Consider the following 24,177-nt stretch of genomic DNA (forward strand, 5'->3'; position numbering starts at 1 on the left):
GAATTCTTTTAGAGCCTCTAACCCATAGGGACATGTTGTCCATTTTGGGGGGAGGGGAGTTTTTGGTTTTTCTACCTCTTTAAAAACATGTTCTCATTATGGAATAGCATCATGGTTTCAAGAAAAGCAAAGTGACCAGCAATAAGGCATTCAAACTTGGATGAAAGAAGAGTGATTAATAATTCTACTAGGAAAAAAGAACAGAGTGCTCTCCTCCATGGACTTGCCCTATCCTATCTCTAGAAGGAAATTTCCCTGTTGTGGGAGGGGATACATCACTAAGCTATCCCATTAATTAGACTCTGGAATCAGCCTGTAGCAGTATTTCTCTTTACAAATTAATAAACTAGCATTCTGCTTATATTGCAGCATGAAGTAGCCTACATGGTTAAGTCAACATGAGCCTGATGAACTCTGGGGGATTACAAATTGAGTTTCTGGATTTACGAAACTGAGGGTCAAACCAGGAAGCATGGTCAATACTCCAAGGGAGTTCAGCTCATTTTCCCATGCCAGCAGCCTCTAGTTCCCCACAGACTTTCTTTAAACTTCAACACTTTTTGGGGTTGGGCTTTTTCACTTTATAGAAAAGGGACAGACACATAACTGGTGCCAGAAGAACATAGCACTTCATTTTTCATGGAAAGTCGTAACAAGAATAGTTACAGTTTTGCTTTTCAAAACACGTGACAAAGGGCCCAGTGACAGAGAAATCAAATGATGAGATATAGGAGTCAACAATTCATTTCAGTCATGGTATTTCTTGGCTGGCTCCATGAAGGTTCTTATTGCTGGGTCTTACCTGAGTCATGCATGACGTGGGTTCTAAATAAACAGCGAGGCTGGTCTTTGATGTTGAATTCATTTCTGGGTTGCCTTCTCATATTCTTCACTTTGTTCATAGATACATGCAGCCAACTGCAGGAAGAAGGAAGTTGCTTTTGTGGTGCTTCGGCTCTCAGTTTAGCCATTGTCTCAAGAATAGATGATCAATGTGCCATTTTCTGTTCCTGTTGTGATTCCCGTAATAAGAGCTGATTCATGTTTTCTAGTTTACATTCTCCTTGTGTTGTCTGCCATGAGGAGAAAGGGTGATTTGTTCTTTTCAAAATAGAACATGAATGTCTATACACTTTTAATAGGCTTATAAACAGGTGTATTCCACTTGGTAAATGTTTCCTTCTTTGAGTGACTGCCCATTCTACCTCATCCTCATTCAAATAGCATGAGGAAAGGAGGGGGCTAGGTGGGTAGGGAAGGGGCGATGCATCAAATATTAAAAAGCTGAGGTCAAAGCATTACAGTTTATTACCATCATGTTTCACAGAATATATGAGCCATTAAAATTCCAATACTGCACCATATTATTGTGATAAAGGTTGTAATGGGAACGAGGAACGACACCACATGAATCTGTTCTAATAGCACTGGTGATAACACGAGCAAGAAAAAGGCACAAACAAAGCCCATTCCTATTATAACATTAAAATGAGAATCTGGTGCCTCTGCTCCAAAACCCAAGACGGAAGCTATATAACAAAATGAGTAAAAGTAACATCTGGAGGAGTAACAATGTCGTATTATAGTGGACACCTTGGGGAGGGGGTGATTAATCATTCCCAACCCTACAACGTGGTAACCATACCTACCTGGTTTTGCTCAGTTTTACATATGCCTCTTCCAGTGCTTGTCTTCGTGACCACCAGTAGTAAGAACTATGATGTTTATATGTTAGCTGTTAAGTCACAAGCCCAATTCTGCATTCATTAGTGGTGAAAGCTTTGTATTCCTTATCTTTTCTGCATTTCAGTTTCCTGATATGTAAAACCAGAGAAAGAACATACCTATGTCAAAGGGTGGCTGCGAGATTAAATATAGAGCATGAAACATAGCACTCAAAAAATCAGCGGTTACCATCAGTAATAGCAGTCACAGTGTGATATGAGAGATGTTTTTACCACCTGCCCTGCTCAGCAGGCAATTTCTAGATAGTTTTGTATAGTTACACCTCACTCAAAGGCAAGATTTACCCTTCGCACCGACATAATCCAATGAGGTGTCCTGTTCTCCTAGCCTCATCTGAGAAGATGGAGTTTATAAGCATCTGGCACATCTGTCATGGGTTGTCCACATGAGATGGATCACATGGGCTACTGGGCAAGTTTTCCGGCCTCAGTTAAGGATAATTCCAAAAAAGGCGATGGAGAATCAGCATGCTAATCCTTGGAGCTTGGCGGTCTTAAGTGGGCAACAAGACCACCATATTGCCAAAGCTTGCACTTGCTCCTGTAATGTTGCTGGTGAGGGGGCTTCCAGTTCCAGCTTGCCCTCCTGAATGCATGGCATCTCTTTCCTTTACACTTCTTTCTTCAAGTCACTGTGGAAGTCATTTAGCTTCTTGGTATGAGAAAAGATCACTATTCAAGTAAACAACATTATACTTCTTTCCTTTAGGTCACAAAGTTGTTCAGTTATTTGCTTGATTTTTCCCCTATTTTTTCTTCTGCTTGTACCTTATGTTTTTAGTTCTCTTCTACTGACTTGAACAGATTAGGAGGAATGGAAAATTTTTAGTGGTCTCAGAGATGTGGAAATAATATTTGTATTAATACTTCAAATATGATCCCACTTTACAAGGGGATAAAGATTTATACCTTCAATTCAAGTCACAAAACAAATAGCATCATCTTCTTTAGCAGATATTTGGTATTTCAAAAATTAATAACTCCTTATAATAGGATTTTAAAAGAACTTTTCACCCTAATCATGAGAGTAATATATGTCCATTGTTTTCTCAGTTTGAATACCCCCAAAAGCTGACCTTGATGCAAATTGGGATGCAGTTATTAATATGGGAAGTGGAAATGATCCTGTGGGAGTAGGGGAAGTAAGCCAAAGAAGGGAAGGAAACCAAAAATGAGTGTGCTACATAGATCAATGGAATAGAATAGAGAACCCAGAATTGAACCCACAAGTGTATGGCCAACTAATATTTGACAAAGCAGGAAAGAGCATCCAATGGAATAAGACAGTCTCTTTAGCAAATGGTGCTGGGAGAACAGGACAGCAACACGCAGAAGAATGAAACTAGACCGCTTTCTTACACCATACTCAAAAATAAACTCAAAATGTATGAAAGACCTAAATGTGAGACAGGAAACCATCAAAACCTTTGAGGGGAAAACAGGCAACAACCTCTTTGACCTCAGCAGCAGAAATTTCTTGCTTGACACATCTCTGAAGGGAAGGGAAATAAAAGCAAAACTTAACTATTGGGATCTCATCAAGATAAAAAGCTTCTGCACTGCAAAGGAAACAACCAACAAAACTAAAAGGCAACGGATGGAATGGGAAAAGATATTTGCAAATGACATATCAGATAAAGGGTTAGTATCCAAAATCAGTAAAGAACTTACCAGACTCAACACCCAAAAAACAAATAATCCAGTGAAGAAATGGGCAGAAGACCTGAATAGACACTTCTCCAAAGAAGACATCCAGTTGGCTAACAGACACATGAAAAGATGTTTAACACCACTCATCATCAGGGAAATACAAATCAAAACCACATTGAGATACCACCTCACATCAGTCAAAGTGGCTAAAATTAACTCAGGAAACAACAGATGCTGGCGAGGATGTGGAGAAACAGGGACCCTCTTGTCATGTTGGTGGGAATGCAAATTGGTGCAGCCACTCTGGAAAACAGTGTGGAGGTTCCTCAAAGAACTAAAAATAGAACTACCTTATGAGCCAGCTATAACACTACTAGGAATTTACCCAAGGGATACAGGAGTGCTGATACATAGGGGAACACGTATCCCAATGTTTATAGCAACACTTTCAACAATAGCCAAATTATGTAAAGAGCCCAAAAGTCCATCAACTGATGAATGGATAAAGAAGATGTTGTTTATGATGAATGGATAAAGAAATTGTGGTTTATATACACAATGGAGTACTACACGGCAATGAGAAAGAACGAAATATGGCCCTTTGTAGCAACGTGGATGGAACTGGAGAGTGTGATGCTAAGTGAAATAAGCCATACAGAGAAAGACAGACACCATATGTTTTCACTCTTAGGTGGATCCTGAGAAACTTAACAGAAACCCATGGGAGAGGGGAAGGGAAAAAAAAAAAAAAGAGGTTAGAGTGGGAGAGAGCCAAAGCATAAGAGACTCTTAAAAACTGAGAACAAACTGAGGGTTGATGAGGGGTGGGAGGGAGGGGAGGGTAGGTTACAGGCATTGAAGAGGGCATCTTTTGGGATGAGCACTGGGTATTGTATGGAAACCAATTTGACAATAAGTTTCATATATTAAAAATAAAAAAAAATAAAATAGTATAAATGGTGAGGAATACAAAAAAAAAGATGTTGTTTATATATACAATGGAATACTACTTGGCAATGAGAAAAAATGAAATCCTGCCATTTGTAACAATGTGGATAAAACTGGAGGGTATTACACTAAGTGAAGTAAGTCAGTCAGAGAAAGACAGATATCATATGTTTCCACTGATATGTGGAACTTGAGAAACTTAAGACTGTGGGGGAAGGGAAGGGGAAAAATAGTTGCAAACAGAGAGGGAGGCAAACTATAAGAAATTCTTAAATACAGAGAACAAACTGAGGGTTGGGGGGCAGGAATGAGGGGAAATGGGTGATGGGCATTGAGGAGGGTGCTTGTTGGGATGAGCACTGGGTGTTGTATGTAAGCGATGAATCATGGGAATCTACCTCCAAAACCAAGAACACACTATATACACTGTTAGCCAACTTGACAATAAATTATATTAAAAAAAAATTCATGGCGAGCAAAAAAAAAAAAAAAAAAAAAAAAAAAAAAAATGAGTGTGCTAATCAAGATGAAACCTTTCTAGGCATTTTGCACAGAAAGAGATTTAAACGTGGAAAATGGGTGCTTACAAATTATTGGAAGCATGCAAAGAGCTGGGCTGGGACTCCAGGAACAATTCCCTGAAAATCATCACTGAACTAGTCCACAGGTGGAGCTGCGACTTCTACCCCAGTCAAGAAGATGGGAAATTTGGAAGGTACCACTAGAACCTCAGAAACAGACCTTCCTAGCAGCAATCCAGGGGTCTCTGTCAGTAGAAGTGCATCATGGTATAGTCCACATAGGGGAATCTGGCATATTTAACAACAACTAAGTATGCATTTCATCTGCTCAGCAATTCTGCTTCCAAGAATTTATTCTACAAATGCGCAGGAATGAAAATATGTATATACCAGGTTTTGCACCATGGCATTATCTGAAAATAACTGCATCTCCAGCAAGAGGACTGGTTTAGTAAACAATCCACAGAATAAGACACAGTGCACCAGTTTAAAAAAAAAAAAAAATGAGAGCATTCTCAACACAGTGATTTTGGAAATCTCCAGGATATATTTTAAAAGAAAAAAAAAAGTATGGCATTTAAGCAAAGTACAAGATGTGTGTATTTAGTTGTGCCTGAAAGCAAGACAGTACCCAAAGACTAATGGAAACAGGTGAAATGAATATAGGATCAGGCCAACAGTAAAACATCAAAGTTTTGAGCATCATAAAGGATAATGATAGTAATGGTAAGGATAAAAAAGACCATTGAGATTAAAATGATACTAAATTAACAAGTATGTATATAAGCGGAAGAAGCCCTTACTAAGAAGTTCAGTTAATAAATGTAGAAGGAATGACAGAATTAGAACTCTACCATTTTGCAATCCCAATGCAACAATTGATTCAGACAAGGATTATCAATGGATAGTAAGAAGTATTGGGTGAAAGGTTGTGGGAAATAGGGTATTCGCACAGCCTGGAGAGAAAAGTTTTTTTCATAACGGAGACCTTTGGTGAACAAATCTCAACAAAGTAATAAAAGGGAATATTGTCAATAAAGGAACATGCTGAAATTCAGTGCCTCCTGGTGCAATGCAGTGGCAGGAACATAATATCACCTATGTGGTGGCCGTACGAGGAGAGTTTGTCCAAATATACAAGAACACATGCAGAAAAATCCAGAGTGTGAGACGGTCTATAAAAGAAATGGCGTGTCTTCAAAAATGTTAATATCACGAAAGATTAAAAAAAACAAGTCACGAGAAATTTTTCCAGATAAAGGGACATTAAAAAGGCATGAAAATTAAATGCAACTTTTAATTTCCCAAACCAGAAAAAAGTAAACAGTTGTAAAAGTAAACAGTTGACACGATTGGCACAACAAGGGAAGCCTGAGTATGGATCGTATATTAGATGTTATTGACTCAATATTACTTTTGCAATATTTACTTTTGTAAATATGGTATTTTGGTTACTTAGAAGTTACACACTGAAGTATATAGGGACAATGTGTCATGATAGATCCACTTACTTTCAAATGGTTCAGCAAAACAACAGCAAATAGGTGAATAGAGAAGAAAACATAAAGTGGCAAATGTTAAAAATTGGAAAATCTAGGTGAAGCATATATTAGTGTTCATTGTGATATTCCTTTTGATTTTCTCCATTGTTTTGAAATTCTGCAAAATAACAGCTGAACAATGTATATTTAAAATCACAACTTGTTTTAAAGTTTATTTATTTATTTTGAGGAAGAGAGAGAGAGCATGCGCAGGGGAGGGGCAGAGAAAGAGGGAGTGAGAGAGAGTCCCAAGCAAGCTCTGCACTATCAGCACAAAGCCCGACGTGGGGCTCGAACCCACGAACCATAGGATCATGACCTGAGCCAAAGCTGGGCTCTCAACCGACTGAGCCACGCAGGTGCCCCAAACCATGACTTTTTTTCAAAGTAGATAGAACAGTGGATCTGAAATGTTACCTTTGTTGCAAAAATGAAGAGAAACAAAAATACTCATTTGTATAAGCAAACCTTAAAAAGATAAATTTTAAAATCTAATAAAGTGTTTTCAATAGGAAGGAGAGAAGAAGGTGGAAACAAGATTCTCAGTGTATAAGTTTTTATATTGTTTTGCTTCTTCATGTAAATATAATATCTATTTTAAAACACAGCATTAAATAAAAGGCAACAGAACATAGAAGAATGACATGGGCTCCTGAGTCAGACTTCTTGGAGTCAATCCTGTTCTATGACTTCCCAGCTTACCACTGCTTTAGGCAAATTGTGGAACTCCCAACGCCTGTTCTCTTCTCTGCAGAGTGAAGACAATAATGATACCTGCCCACTGGAGGATCAAAGTACTCAGACCACGCCTGGCACTCTTCAGAGTAAGTTTCCAAAGGAAGCAGATCTTCAAACCAGTAGAAAGAATAGAAACTGTCTGGTTTCAACTTTTGGTTCCAATTTTTCTTTTTTAGAAAAGCTAAATTTGTTTCCCCAGAAGAAAAAAATCTAATGTCTTCAGAGCCCCACACCGGCAGGGGCTGCCTCATGGTATGAATTTCCTATGATCGCGGTGTGATGGAGCCGGACCGGTCAGTCCTTAAATAGCACAAAGTCAACCCAGTCGTTTAACAAAATTCCATAGCTGGTGGCAGAGAAAGGCCGAGAATGCAGGACACGTGGCTCTCTTTCCAGTACAATGTGTTATTTGTCAGAGCTGACACTCAGGCTGAGAAGAAATTCATTCAGTCAATAAATATTTTTTGAATGGTTACATGGGGGGGGTGCTTGGATACAGTAATGAACAGAGAAGTCTACCCATGTAGGAGGGGCAGAGAAAAAAAATAAAGACGTACATAAAATCTAAATACACAATAAAATTTCAGGTAGTGGTGTTATAGAGGAAAGCAAAGCTGAGGAGGGAAATCGAAGGTAACGGGGCCAGGAGGGTTTTGTTATTTTAGGTAAGATGAACGCCTCTTTGAAAAGGTGACTTTTAAGCAAAAATCTGAATGAAAGAGGGAAGATTCAATGGGAAGGAAGCCTGGGCTACATAGGCAAGTGGGCAAGATGATTACTAACTTCCCTTTTGATACTAAATTATGTGAGCTCCTTAGGATACAGGGCCTTATAAAACCCTGACAGCATGATCTACTTCTCAGCAATACCAACATTCAGTAAACTGTGCAATCTTTCAATTATGGTCGTAACTCGGTCCCATCTCTTCTCTAAAATGAATAAAACCCTGGGAACCCATTCATCTCTGAATATGAGGGACATTATCTGGGAATGGAATACACAATTGAAAGAACTTTCAGAGAACTTCTCGTCGTCTCTAAGGCATTGAAAGTGACTCCAGTCTAAAGTAAGTAAGCAAAGCAGAAAATTCTCTATGGGAACCATAAATATTCTGTGTGGTGTTCTCTGTAAGCTTGACAATTGGACCATACACAAACACATGATCCAAGAAGAACAAATTATAAATTGGATGTCATCAAAAGTAAAAGCTGCTCTTCTAAGGCTACATTAAGAGAATGAAAAGACAAGCCACAGGCTGGGAGACACTCTTTCCACATCATACATCTGATAAAGGACTTAATCCACAATACATTAAGAAACCTCAAAACTCAGTAACGAGAAAACAAACAACCCAGTAAAAAAATGGGTCAAAGATTTGAACAAACACTTCACCAAGAAAGTATACTGATGGCAGATAAGCACAGGTAGAAAAACTCACTGCTGTTAGTCAACAGGGGAATGCAAATCAAAGCCACAATGAAATACCACTACAAACAGATTAGAACGGCTAAAATTGGAACGGCTAACCATGTCAAGTGTGGACAAGACTGCGAAGGAACTGGAATTCTCATACTCGGTTGGCAAGAATGCAAAATGCTGCAACCACTTTTAAAAAGTGTTTGACAGTTTCATAAAAGGCTAAACACATTCTGATCATATGATCCAGCCTTTCCATATTTAGGTATTTACCCAAGAGAACAAAACCCAACTCAAATGTGTATCAATCAATAGGTGAATAAATGAAAAAACCTATGGCATCTCCGTACAATGGACTATTAGCAACAAAGAGGAATTAACTATTCATACATGTTAGAACAGGGATGGACCTCAAAATCATCATGCTTAGTGGAAGAAGCCAGACAAAAAGAATACATACAGTATGATCCTATTTATTTGACATTCTAGTAAATGAAAACTAATCTGTTGCAACAGAACACAGGCTTGGAGATAGGGTAAGGGCTGGAAGGTTTGGGGATGGGAGGAGGGGCAGGAGGAAAAGATCACAAGGGGCATGAGGAAACGTTGGGGGTTGATGGGTATGGGGTGTTCATTACTTTGGGGGTGATTTCACAGGGGTATACACATGTCAAAATTCATCAGATTTTATACTATAATATATTCAGTTTATTTTATATCAATAGTACTTCAATAAAGCTATTAAAAATAAAATAAAATTTTAAAAATTCCTGAACAAACTAACAAGAAATTCCACCGTCCAAAATTTGGAGTCAATAAGGATTTTTAAAATGCTTAAATTTATTTAGTTTGTATGAGGTCCATGGGGAAGGCCTCCGGGCATTTCACTGGGGCACCTGGGTGGCTCAGTCGGTTAAGCATCTGACTTTGGCTCAGGTCATGATCTCACAGTTTGTGTGTTTGGGCCCTACATCAGGTTCTCAGCTGTCATCACAGAGCCCACTTTGGGGTCTGTCCCCCTCTCTGTCTGCCCCTCTCCCGCTTGCTCTCTGCCTCTCTCAAAATAAATAAATAAACTTTAAAAAAAAAGAAGGCCTCTGGACATTTCAAATTATGTATTAACTGGGTAACCCATTGGTTAAGCCTAGTTCTCAACAGCTCACTGTAAAAGAGGGTAAGCTTTGATAAAAGATTAATGGTAAAGTGCTCTGGGGCTGGAGGAAAGAAGGTCTGAGAGTAAGTAAATCATGACTTTCATTTACAAAGTGGATGGCCTTGGTCAAGTTGCTCAACTGCTCTGAGTGTCAGCTTGCCTATCTGTCATGGAAAAAAATAATAACTCGTGAGATTATTAAGAGAATAACTGAGAGAAAGTGAGAGAAAAATCACCTGACAACAAAAAGGCTTTTGCTGTCAGAATTCTGTTGTTACACAGAAGTGAATCACCCCAAGGGTAGTCAAGAGGAACCACAACTCTCCTGGTCAAATTAACCATCCACACCCACTCACTCCGATGCTGATTCATTTGTTCAGCAGCAACCACTGCTTCCAGAAATGCACATGTGACCAGTCCCCTCTGAAGACATGAGAGAGATCCTAGCATCTTCACATTCCATTTGTTCACGAAGTCTTCCTTGATGTTAAGTTCTGTTCCCTGCCCACTCCCCCTTTTTTTTAACTTCTGGGCTTCTTTCAAGATGGCACCATGCATCTCAGCTTTCAGACGTTGGACTGGCTTACCACCTGTCTTTGGACAGCTGTACAAAAATGCTTTGTGATCTCAAGGGGATCCACCATTTTTGCTCTCCACTTGGGTTATTTGTCATACTCGCTTTTAGTCCCTCCAACAGATGGTTAATTTGGCTCCAGAACCTACCATCTCAGTAATTCACAGTCATTCACAAACACAAGTTTCCACCTGACAACCACTGCAGCACATAAGACTGGTTTATCTTTAAAGCTACTGTGGAGATAAATGATAAAATATGAGGCAAACCTCTCAGTAATAAAGGAAAACTAGTGTCAATGGACTAATAGTAGTGGATAAACAGCATCATAATCGTATTTCCATTATATCCAGGAATATATACTCTCCTCTTGAGGCTTGCCTCCTTTTCTTATTTTCCCAATTTTGGATCATTTAGTACAGGGGTTGGCAAACTTTTTTGGCAAAGGGCCAAGTAGTAAATTTTTTAGCTTTGCCAGCCAAGAGACAAAATGAAAGACATTGTAAAGATACTTATGTAACCATTTTAAATAAAACCATTTAAAAATGTAAAAGCCATTTTTAGACTGTGGGAAAGAAAGAGAAAGAAAGAAAGAAAGAAAGAAAGAAAGAAAGAAAGAAAGAAAAAAGAAAAGAAGGAAGGAAGGAAGGGTGCCTGGGTGGCTCAGTCAGTTAAGCATTTTACTCTTGATTTTGGCTCAGGTCATGATCTTATGGTTCATGGGTTCGAGCCCTACATCAGGCTCTACTCTGACAGCACATAGCCTACTTGGGATTCTCTCTCTCTCTGTGTCTCTGCCCGTTCCCTGCTAGCTCTCTCCCTCTCAAAACAAAAATAAACTTAAAAAAAGTAAGAAAGAAAGAGTGGGATGGAGGGATAAAGAAAGAGAAAACAAGAAAGAAGGAAAACAGGAAGAAAGGATAGGCAGTGGGCTGAAATTGACCCAGGAGCAATAGTTGGCCAATTTGTTTTAGTTGCATGTGATTTAGCTTCAGTAATTTAACACTCATGGAATCCAACTTCAGAGCTTTTTCCAAATTAATTAGAACATGATGACCTTTGTTATATTCTGGTAAATTATTTTAGGACATGAAGGGGTTATGCCTCACACAGATCTCACTGAACTTATTCCAGTGGGATTATTGGGAATTTGGACTCCCTCCACTGTTTCTCTTTGAAATGTTTACTACTTCAATATTTTTGGGCTTCTTCCATAACCTATTTAACAGAAAACACATTTTCATCAGTGCTTTTAGTCTTTTCCATACTGGCATGCTTTGGATCTTAAAAAGAACTCTGCTGGACTAATTAATGGCTTTGCAAGCCGTCAGAAATCAGCATGGCTTGTTTGCCATCACTATTGGTGGATGCTGGCCGAGATGATTAGAATTCTCTTAACATAGTATTTTTATGGGAGCAAATACTTCCTTTGAGAAATGCCAAACTTTTCTGGGGAGATAAACTTTCACAAGGCACCATAGACCTTTTGTCCCCCAGTATTTAAAGTGAGCGAGATTTCACTCGAGATAATTTCATGTCCACTCTTTTTCCACATCTGGATCTCAGCTCCAGCAGAAATGGCAATAGCCTGCAGAAGTCTAGGTAGGGATAGGACGTGCTCCGACAGATATGTCACATTGTTTCCATCCTTTGAATGTGTGGCCTCAGCTCCCATTCCTCGTGGTCAGTAGGTGACCTCCCCTCATCCTGAAGAATTGAGAACAAACAGCATCCGCTGAGCATTGCCACATCGCCAACTCAAAACGTATTGGCACCTTCACTTGTCTTTTCTTGCTTTGTCCTTCCTTTGGAAGAAAACATGTTCTTTTCCTTTACACACCTACCTTCTCAGCTGCTCTTTGCTATCCTACACTGCCCCTCACTTCACAATATCATGCTGTTCCTGATCTACTCGCTGCATTTTCCTTTTCTTCCTTCCCACCACTCCTCCTTGGCCTTAAGTATATGTCGGGGCCCCTGGGTCGCTCAGTCAGTTAAGCTTGTGACTCTTAATTATGGCTCAGGTCATGATCTCACGGTTCGTGGGATCCAGCCTGGCACCAAGCTCCCTGCTGAGAGTGTGGAACCTGCTGAGAGTGTAGTCCCCTCCTCTGTTTGTGTACTCTCTCTCTCTCAAAAATAAAACAAGTAAACGTTAAAAAAAGTATACACATCTGTCTCCTATCATTAAAAATAATAACTCTTCCAGTCCAAATGCTGCCTCAAGCCACCAGACTTCCTTGCCTTCTTTTTACTACCAAGCTTCTATTTTAAACCAAGCAAGCAGTTCTCACTCCCTCCACTTCCTCATTATCCACTCACTCCTTGAAACTTATCATCTTCCTATCCTGATGAAACTACTCTCTTAAAGACCACATGTAATTTACCAACTTAAAAATTCCAGTGGCTTCCCCCCACCCCTGACACACATACTCATACTTACTTTTCAATTTCTGCGAACTAAAGACATCTTCCTAAAATCTATTTAAAAATTTTTAATGTTTATTTATTTTGAGAGAGAGAGAGAGTGAGAACAGGAGAGGGACAGAGAGAGAGAGAGGGAGAGAGAGAGAATCCTAAGCAGGCTCCGCACTGACAGTACAGGGCCCAGTGCAGAACTCAGTCTCAAGAACCGCTCAAGAACCATGAGATCATGACCTGAGGCAAAACCAAGAGTCAGACGTTTAACCGACTGAGCCAGCCAGGTGTCCCTAAAATCTATTTTAAACAAGATGTTTGGGAGCGCCTGGGTGGCTCAGTAGGTTAAGCATCAGGACTTTTGCTTTAGGCCCAGATCATGAGCTCTATGTTCCTGAAATCAACCCCTGAGTTGGGCTCTGGGTTGACAGCACAGAGCCTGCTTGAGATTCTCTCTCTTCCTCTCTCTCTGCCCCTTACCTGCTCTCTCTCACACACACACTTTCTCTCTTTCAAAATAAATAAACTTAAAAAAAATAAACTAAACATTTTGAAGGAGTCTCTACTGACTATTGAATTTAGCCCAACCCCAGATGGTTAGTACTTAAGGACTTCCATCTAATCACAAATAGTTTTCTCTAACTTTGCATGCACTTTATCTTCTAAACAATTTGGTCTGTCCAACTATTGTTGCTTGAGCACATCCAATGTCTTCTAGCTTAGCATCTCTTAAGCATCTGGCTGATGGTTCTATTGAGAAGGACCATACCCACCAATCATAAAGCCTTCTATAATCTCAACAGAATGTCACTTGAATGTAATTAATTTTCTTTAGGAGTTTTAAAACTACAGGAAAATACTCAGTTAAGGAGAACAATTCCAAGTACCCACCACTGAGAATTAACCTACTTATTTGTTTTCATTTTTAATTCAAATTTTAAGTGAAAAGGATTGAAACATTACGATAGGGTTAAAGTTTGTTCTCTTACCCAGCTCTGCCCCTCCAGAAGCCAGATCACAAATTTGGTAAATGTTTTCCTGGTCCATGCATTTAAATCTCTGATGCACATTTATATATCAAAAAAAAAAAAAAAAAAAAAAAAGTATCATTTCTTGCTTTTAATTTAACATCTGGTAAAAAATACAGTTCATAACTCTAAAACTTGTTTTGTTCCTCTCAAGATCTCATTGTTTTGAGACAAATCAATTTATTTATTTGAAGTGCCATACAGATATATCATAATTCTAATATAAACATCAAAAGTCATATTATGTCCACCATATGCATGCATCACAATTTATTATTCATTTCCATATTGATGAATTTCTAGTTGATTTCAATTCTTTTATTATTGCAAGTGATATCATAGTGAGTATCCTTGTCTATCTCCTTGAGGGTAAGAATTTTCCTTTGGCTATACTCAGAAATGAAAATTGCTAAAACAGAGGTCTACATACTTTCAAATTTTCTAGAGAATGCCAACTTAATTCTCAAAGCAGTTGTAATGACTCTTTTTCTACATTCTCACCTACACTTGGAATAATTAGATTTTAAAAATTGTCATTGCTGCTTTATTTTGCTAATAGCTAATAAAAGTGAGCATTTTCATATCTTTGGTGGTTAGAAGCTTTCCTTTTCTGAAAATTGTCAGTTAATAATGTTTGCCTATTTTTCTTATGGAGTTGTGGGCATTCTTTATATACCCTCCATACTTATCCTTGTATATCTGGCAAATGTGTTCATTTCAGTACTCTGCTTCTCTTCATTTTGCTCATTGTGCCTCTTGTCATTTAGAAACTTTAAAATTTTTGGTTTAGACAAATTTTTCAGTTATTTCTCTTATGAATTATTATTAAATTCTTTATCATATTTTCCTTTTTTTATTATTTTGTTTTGTTTTGTAGTCTGAATTGTTTAAGGAATCCTTCCCTACCCCAGGAGCTTATTCTCCAAGGACAGATTCTAATCTGATTTATGTGAGACTTTAATCTTCAATACGTCTAAAACATTTTTCTGTGGAATATAAGGTATGTCTTAATTGTATTTTATTTCCCCACACAGAAATAGAATCATATCAGTACTATTTACTGGACAGGCCATTATTTCCCCTTTTATATGCATTACCTCCTCTCTTAGATACCAAGGACCTAGATAAACTTGGGTGTGTTTCTGGTTATTTGTCTAATAATTCTAGACAAATTATTAGAACACTATTCTGTTCTGATAATTTGTTTATCTATTACTCTATAATGATACATTGTCTTAATTATTACACACATGTTTATATAGATTAATATATATCATACAATGTAGAATTATAGATGTTAATAAATCTTTGATATCTGGTAAGAGGAGTCTCAGTTTCCTTTTAAAGAACTGTCTTGGCTATCACTGGACTTTTATTCTATATGACTCAGAATATTTGCTCAAGTCCATGGAAAACCTATTTGGAGATTTTACTGGAATGACATTTATTTTGCTGAAAAAGTTGCATTACCTGTATATATTTAATCTTTCTCATGAAATCAGTGAATTTTTCTCCTTGCTTAGGCCTACTTTTTTTTTTTTTTCTTTTAGAGTTTATTTTTAAGTAATCTCCACACCTGACCTGGAGCTTGAACACATGACCCCAAGATCAAGAGTCACATGCTCCACCAGTTGAACCAGCCAGGTGCCCCTCCTTAGCCCTGTTTTTGTGTCTTTCAGTAATATCCTTAATTTTCTCCATAAATAGTTTGCACATCTACTGTTAGATTTATTCTTAGATATGTTTTGTAACTATTCCTTATTACATTTTCTTGTTCATTGTTAGCTGTTAAATTTCATGTTGTCCATCTATCAACTGACTTTAATGAAATCTGTCATTAGTTTTAATAGCTTGTGAATTCCCTTGAGTTTTCCATGTGCACAATCATATTGTCAGAAAAAAAATGTCAATTTTCTTTTCCCCTTTCAAACATTACACAGTTTCTGTATTTTTTCAGGTGTTTTCCTGGTATTAATTTACTGGCTAGACTCTCCTATATCATGATTTTTTTTCATTCTTACTTTTTATATGTTATTTTTTAAAATTTTGATTGACTGATTAATTGACATGTAGATAACATCCTCCCACATGACACTGAATGGCAAGGATCACATCCTCATTCCATTCCTCATTTCAGTGGGAATCCTATTGTTTCATCACTAAGAATTATGTTTATTGTATTCTTTGGGGAAATTCATTCTATCAAGCAAATGAAATGTCCTTCAGTTCTAGGTGGCTGTAAGTTTTAAATCATAAAAGAATTAAAAGAATAAAAGAATTTTGAATATATATACTCGAAGGAGTTTTTCTGCATCTAATAAAATGACTACATTTCCCCCCTCTGCTAATTTGTTATTATAGTGAGTTGAAATAGCAAGTGTTCTGATTTAATAACCCCTGTATCCTGGGATAAGTCCTGGGATACGTGGTCCTCTTAGTTGTTTGGCTGGCTTGATTAGTAGACACCAGGAATTGCTTTGCTGGCTGAATAGGCTGTTACACTGGAAGTTCTGGCCAAGACTCTAGAATGACAGCTATCAGACACAATAGTCAACTTGAAATAGACTACCCAGTAGAATTTGGATAAGAGGTGACCAAAGCTTCTTAGATCATTGGTAAGCCTTTTATCTATATCAAAGGTATAAAAGATTCTGGAGCCAGAGTTTCAAAAGGGGATTTAGGAAGAGGGTTTTGTTTTGTTTTGTTTTGTTTTGTTTTTGTAAGGAATTATGGTATGAACTATCCATCCCCACTCCCCACCACTGTAACCCCAAGGATTGGTGCTGGGTCAGGATTTCTGCACAAATCTGTGCATGCTGTTTAATGCACAAGGACACAAGGAAGGGGGAACATATAGGGCCTGAAATCCCTTGTGTGCTACTCACCAAGGTCAGTTGGAGAAAGGATCACATTTTTCTAACTCAAACCAAGGAACTGTTTGGGGCAAGTCTGCTCCCCTCCTTAAACCCAGTGGAAGGGGATTCAACAGGATTACTCTGAGAGCCTTCTCTGTGTCATCCAAAGCTAGGCTGCAGTAGACTGATTCCCAGCTAAAGTTCTAAGGGGCTGAAGATGGGCTGGCTTGCTGCGGACAGCTGAGGCACGTAGGATCATTTCCCTCCCTGCGTTTGTCAGAGCAAGATGCTCTGGGTGGGGGAGGGGAAACAACACGAAAAAACTCACAAAACAAGGCATTAGTTTTAAACATGCCTTAGGCCCAGAGAGCACAAGAACAGGTTAAACGGTGATACACATGGAAAGAACTATTTAGCTCTTTTTACCTCTCCTTTTCTGTGTACCTTCTTCTCATTCTCAGCCTCAGAGGGGCTGTTAGCAGCATTTAAGTGTGGTGGAATTTAGCAAGAAAAAACAGTCAACTCAGCCCTCCTTCCATGGCCACTGGGTTTTCACAAAACCCAGCTATAGCTCGGGAAGAAAGATCTATCCTTCAATCAAGTTTTAAGCTTTGATATGAGGCTTACCATTTGAATTTCTGAATTGAGACTGTGTTTGACTTGGGATTTTTTAATTGCTTAGGAATAATCAGAAAAATCCTGAGTATGCCTGAGTTTTCATCCAGGAGGGGGGAAGCAGTCCACTTCTTCACACACATTTTAAAGGCAGAGTGGGAAACAAAATGAAGATGTTTTATGAGTACGTCCTATGATTCTTGCTTGTTCGCTGCGCTGGTTACACAAGTACTATATTTAGGACTGTTGTGTTTTTGTTGATTGATGATAATGATCTTCAGTTTTCCTTTCTGATACTATCTTTATCCAGTTTCTTATCAAAATTATAATAACCTCAAAAGAGGAGTGGGGTGTAGAGCCTGATGCAGGGTTTGAACTCACAAACCGTGAGATCATGACCTGAGCTGAAATCAAGAGTCGGTTGCTTAACCGACTGAGGCACCAGGTGCCCCACCTTTTTAAAAAATATTCTTTTTTTTTTTTATTTTTTTATTTAAAAAAAAAAAATTTTTTTTAACGTTTTTATTTATTTTTGAGATAGAGAGAGACAGAGCATGAACAGGGGAGGGGCAGAGAGAGAGGGAGACACAGAATCCGAAACAGGCTCCAGGCTCTGAGCAGTCAGCACAGAGTCCGACGCGGGGCTCGAACTCACGGACCGTGAGATCATGACCTGAGCCGAAGTCGGACGCTTAACCGACCAAGCCACCCAGGCGCCCCTAAAAAATATTCTTAATTACAGAAGTGAGGCATCTTTTGGTTTTTGAGGATTTATTAACATTTTTCAGTATAACCTTTGTCAACCAAACCTTTGTTGGCCTTTGTTGAGAGGAAAAGTTTCTTGACTGATTCAGTGTTTCTAACAGTTTTGGTTATGTTTGGGTCTTTTATTTCTTCTTGGGTCAGTTTTGGTAATTTCCGTTTTTCTTGAAAATTTTCAATTTCATGTAAATGTTTAAATTTATTGTGACAAGGTTATTCATTATATGGGTAAATATTATGAATGCTGGTCTATATTTCTTCTTTTCTTCTTCTCAGGAAACCCTCAAGGGAAGACCACTCCCTGGCTGTCAGGCCTGCCCATATGACTTGGTCTGTCCAGTGCAATATGACAGAAAGTGATGGGTATCACCTCTAGGTACCTCTAGGGTATAGCTAATAGCCAGTGTGGGGTGATCATGAAAGCAAATAGTAGGAGATCAGAGCACCCTAGAAGGCTCAGCTACCTGCAGAAAGATCTTGGAGAATCACCTGGATAAACTAAGGTCCTTTTGTGAGCATAAATCAGCTTCTATTTTGTTAAGCCATTGAAATCTTTGTATTGATTTTTACTGTAATACAAACTAGTCTGGCCTAATAAAATATTGCACATTTTTATATTGTATGTATTTGTATTTATAATAGTGCTTTCTTCTTTTTTTGACATGTTGTTACAGATTTATTAACATTTTCATTAGTCTTTTCAAAGAATCAGCTTTTATATGGTTGGTTACGCCTAAATACCCTTTCTATTTATTCTTTTCTTCTCCTTTGTATTTACTCTGTTGTCTGCTCTAGCTTCTAGAGTTGAATATTTAGCTTGTTTACATTTAATCTGCCTTGTTTTTTAATACATGTCTTTAAAGTTATAAATTTTCTCTAAGCACTGTTTAGTTATATCCTACCAGTTTTTAAAACTTTCTTTAGAAATTATTTTTAAGATGGAGCACCTGCATGTCTCAGTCGATTGAGTGACTGACTTCAGCTCAGGTCATGATCTCACGGTTCGTGGGTTTGAGTACTTCATCGGGCCCTGTGCTGACAGCTCAGAGTCTGGAGCCTGCTTCGGATTCTGTGTCTCCTTCTCTCTCTGCCCTTTCCCTGCTGGCTCTCTCCCTTTCTCTCTTTGTCTCTCAAAAACAAATAAGAATTTAAAAATTAGAAAAAATTATTTTTAAGAAATTCATAATTTCCACTCTGACTCATTATCATCTTTTATTGCTGATATTGAATCTATTTGCATTGCGGTCAAGGACACAGGTTATAGGCTATCACCTCTTTGGATCTTTACGGCCTAAAAAGTGGTCAGGTTTCTTGACTGTTCCATGGATGGCTCAGAAGGATATTCGTTCTCTGCATACTAGTTCAGAATCTTACAGGCAGTTATTAGGTAAAGTTTGGGACTCATATTGTTCATATCTCCTGTATTTTTACAAAATTTCTCTTCTTGATCACATTTTCTAAGAGATACATGTTTAAGTCTCCCCATATAACTATAGATTTATCAGTTTTCCATATGTTTGACTCTGCTTTATGCATCCACATTCATGATAATCATATATTTTGGTGAACTGTTGCTTTAATTATTGGTAGTGTTTTTAACTCTAGAAATAATTTTTCCTTTAATGCATCTTTTTCTAATACTAGCATTTATAGCTTCTTTTGGCTATTTTCCTGATCTATCTTTTCACATAGCTTTATTATCTACTGTTATGTCTTATTTTTCCATAAGTTTGATTCCTTTTTTTTTATTAAAAAAATGTTTATTTATTTTTGAGAGAGAGAGACAGGAGGAAGACAGAGAGAGAGAGAGAGAGAGAGAGAGAGAGAGAGAGAGAGACCATGCAAGCAGGGGAGGGGCAGAGAGAGGGAGACAGAGATTCCAAAACAGGCTCTGCACTGTCAGTATAAAGCCTGATGTGGGGCTCAACCTCACAAACCATGAGATCATGACCTGAGCCAAAGGTGGATACTTAACTGACTAAGCCGTCCAGGTGCCCCCTTAAGTTTGATTCTTACAGTGAAGAACAGGGCTGGATATTAAAAACATCATTTGATAAGAATACTCCCTTTCCAATTGGATTGATATGATGAAACAAAAGTCACCCCTTATCCACAGGGGATACATTCCAAGCCCCCCACAGATACTGCTGGATCCTATATGTACTGTTTTTTCCTTTACATATGTGCTTATGATAACGTTTTATTTAGAAATCAGGCACACCAAGAGAATAACAAGAGCTAATGATAAAATAGGGCAATAATAGCAAGGTGTAATACAAGTTACATGAACGTCATCTCTTTCTCAAAATAATCTATTGTACTGCACTCACCCTTCCTGCCATGATGTGAGACGATCAAACGCCTACATGATAAGATGAACTGTGGTGGATGACGTATGCATTGTGACATAGCATTAGGCTACTAATGACCTTCTGAGGATACATCAGAAAGAGGATCATGGGCTTCTGGACCAAGGTTGACTGCAGGTGCCTGAAATGACAGAAAGCAAAGCCAAACCATGGATAAAGGGGGACCAGTGTATAATAAATCCTGTAACTTAGATTCAGATTCAACACTTAATAGACGTGCTATATTGTATCACCTATCCATTCCACATGCTATTTTCTTTCTTGGCCTTCTTGGCCATTTTTCCTCTTGCTCCTCCTCCTTATGTATAATTGTTTTAAAGTCAATCCCTCAGCTAACCAATGAGGATTTTTTCTCAAACATAACCGTCATAAAATCTGGAAAAAAAAAACCCAATAATTTCTTCACAATATTTAATAACACAGTCTACATTAAAATTTCCACAAAGAAGTTTCATTTGTTGCATTTTGTTGTTGCCTTTTTGTTTAATGACTATTTCCTCTGTTCTTCTCTTTTTATTCTACATCACATTTTGTTGGAAAAAACAAATTATTTTTCCTGTAGAATATCCTACATTCTGAATCTGGTAGTATGCTTCTTCAAGGTGGCTTTTAACTTATTTTTCTAATCTCATGATTACTATAATAATTAGATTTAGAGAAAGATTAGATTAGATTCTAGAAATCCAGTTTGTTCTAGGATACAAGCTCTATTCTTCCTCTTCACTTACCAATTTTCAGAATAATGATTTTGTTTCCTACAATCCTCCAGGAGAGGTCAGCGAGGTTTCTTTTTTTCAGCATTATGATCTCATGAATATTATATATTTGATATGATAATCTCTTATAAACTGATGACCTTTATTTAAAATTTTATGGTTTCTTATATTTCTGACATACTTCTGCCACATTACTTCATGTTTTTCTGTTTTGTCATGTTTTTCTTTGCTCTCCCCCATTCTTCTTCTTATTTATTAGATTCATTGATTATTCTCTTTTTTTTCTACTCACTTATGCTTAGATTTAGTACTTTAACAAAAATATACAATTTGATAAAGTATAAAGTCCTTAATTATTTACATCATTCTTACCAATAATATCAGGATGTTGGAACTTTTTAATTGTGATCTTATGTTTCCATCTTCCATGCTATTTTTGCTTATTGTTTTAATTTCACTTTTTAAAAATCCATCAAATATTCTAATTTTTATTGTCATAAGTTTATAGCCAATGCTTTATATTTCCCAATGTATTTACAATGTTCTTAGCTTGTTATTGTCTACCGCATTCCACTAATTCTAGTCTGAATTGCTTTCTTCTTGAACCACATGCTTTAGCAGATACACTGGTGAAAGACTGTGAATAGTAATTTCCATGGGTATAGGTTTGTGTACATATGTCTTTATTTTACTCTCATTCTTGAATGATATTAATATTGGTTACATAACTCTAGGTTGACAATTATTTTCTTTCAAGACTATTAAAGTATTACTTCATCTTTTGGAATATCTGTTATTGTTGATAAGATTTCTGTCAGCTGAATTCTCGTTCTTTATTGGTAACCATCTTCAGGAAATAAAAGGTAGAATGATTAGAAAATAAGAAAACTTAAGAATGATATAATTACCCAGTATAAAAGTCAATAGAATCTATAGCATTACTATTTGAATTAATATTTAGGAATGTTCATTAAGGTTAGTAGATTGTGAAAATAAGTAGTATTTATATACATAGAGAACAGCATGTATGAAGGAACAAAACCAAGAGAAAATGAAATTTGTCATGGTTGAAGTACATGGAATAGAGTAGAAAGGGGTAATTGATTGGGCTGGAGAAAATGAGGGGCGCCAGATTATAAAAGAACCATCTAAGTCATACCAAGGAGTGCAAGTGTAGTACTGAAAACAACCAAATCCATTGAAGGGTATGGAGGAAGCGAAGAATAAGATTTATCATTTTAGAAAAATCCACTAGGCTAAGTCATAAGACAGGGATTAGAGGGGGGTAAGATTAAAGATATGGACAGTTACAAAAGGGTAGGTGAGACATGATAGATTGTGGGGTGAGGCAAATGAGGAGGGGCACATTGATCAGTTGTATAGGAGGAAGAACTGATTGGATACAGAATGAGGTGAGGGAGGAATCACAGCCATGACCAAGTTTTGGCACAGGGAATGGAGCAAGTGGTGGTGAGAAAGACCAGAATCCAGTTTGGCATACATTGAATTAGAGCATTTTACAGGACTTCTAAGAGGATGTGTTAGAGAAAAGCTTGGTATATGGATCAGAAGCTCAGAAGAGAGATGTGAGTCCCCATCTCTTTACAGATGGTAATTGAGGTCATGGAAGTGAATGAGATCACAGTGGGTAGGAAAGGGCCTAGGACAGACCAAGATATAGTTTCAAGAAAGGGACATTTGTAAGATGGGCATTGAAAGAGTTGCCAGTAAATAAATTTTATATGTATGTATATATATAAAAATATATATATATAGTATATATATAGTATAAATAATATATAGTACATATATATAATATGTACATGAATTATAAACATATAAATTATATATATAAATGTGAAGTCAGAAGAATAAAGCAAATCAAGAAAGTTCACATAATTGAAGCCAACAGAATGGAATGGGCCAAGACTTTGTTTTCAATAGAGGTGATGTCATCACAACGGCAAAATAGAGGCGTTTCTACTGTCCCCACCCCCTTACAAGAGAACACCAATTTCAACAATAATCCATGGACCAGAGTTGGTTTGTGGAATTTGGAGAGTCCAGTGGAGAGGTTCCAGCATACTGCTAGAGCTGGATATATATATCCAAGATTGGAGGCACGTAAGAGGGAAAGTCGAACAGTTTTACTTTACCCTTCGTCTAAGGCAGCACAGCTCAGTGCCAAGAGAGACCATGATTTCTTCCATGCGGGAAAGTGAGAGGGTGTGAGTAAACACCCAGCATCTCTAGCTGTGTGGGACGCTACCCAAGAAACCCACTTCTTTCTCACCCTACCCAGACTAACAAGGTGTGCTACATAATTGAGGGAGGGGAATGGCTGGGAGAACAGCATCTAGGGCTGCTGGAGGGTATCACAGTGTTTCAGTTCCTACTAACTGCTTTGCAGACTCCATGACGAAGCCTGCTTGCTAGCTCTTGGTGATGTGTCACATACGGATCTGCTCAATTGACCCACGGACACCCCGGCACTCTGTGTGCCTGACTCACATATGCTACCACCCTGTGGTTGGCTCCTGGTGCATACTCCCAAGGGCAGTGAGAGCAAGCCTTTGCAGATGACTAGCGAGCATGTTCAGAAAGCTAGCCCAACTCTACAGGATTGGGAGAAAGCACACACATCTGAGTATTCAGTGTATCTCTAAGGAAAACAAACAAACAGGAGGCTGTCAGCACCCAGCATGGCTTTGCAGGATCCAAAGAAGGCATAAAATCTTAAGAATTCTTCCTCAAGAGGGAACAAGAAGTATAGGGCAGGAGTATCCATAGGCAGGGTCTGAGAAAGCCTCAGAATGTCTAACAGAGCTGACAGAAGGTACTTCTCTTGAAAGGCTTCAAGGGGCACGAAAAGCAAGGTAACATGACACCACCAAAGGAATACAGTAATTTTTCGGTAACTGACCCCAAAGGAGTGGAGGTCTACAGTTGCCCAATAAGTAATTCAAAGCAGTCGTTTGAAGGGAGTTCAGTGAGCAATAAGAAAACATAGAAAGACAATTCAACAATATCAGGAAAATAATACACCAACAAAATGAGAAGTTTAATAAAGAGAAATCATCAAAAGGAACCAAAGAGAAATTCTGGAGCTGAAGAATACAATGCATGAG

At 37.9% G+C, this 24,177-nt stretch overlaps 1 long non-coding RNA gene across 1 annotated transcript; it reads right to left on the reverse strand.

Annotated features, from left to right (window-relative positions):
- Positions 1-951: 951 nt before the first annotated feature.
- On the reverse strand, positions 952-20,445 carry LOC122198872. The gene is made up of 3 exons (XR_006193197.1): positions 20,295-20,445; positions 1,650-1,814; positions 952-1,073 (listed from the first exon to the last, which is right to left on the reverse strand). It is a non-coding gene; the product is annotated as an uncharacterized LOC122198872 (long non-coding RNA).
- Between the last annotated feature and the right edge of the window lie 3,732 nt (positions 20,446-24,177).

This window comes from Panthera leo, chromosome A1, assembly GCF_018350215.1.
Source record: "Panthera leo isolate Ple1 chromosome A1, P.leo_Ple1_pat1.1, whole genome shotgun sequence".
Taxonomy (NCBI): domain Eukaryota; kingdom Metazoa; phylum Chordata; class Mammalia; order Carnivora; family Felidae; genus Panthera; species Panthera leo.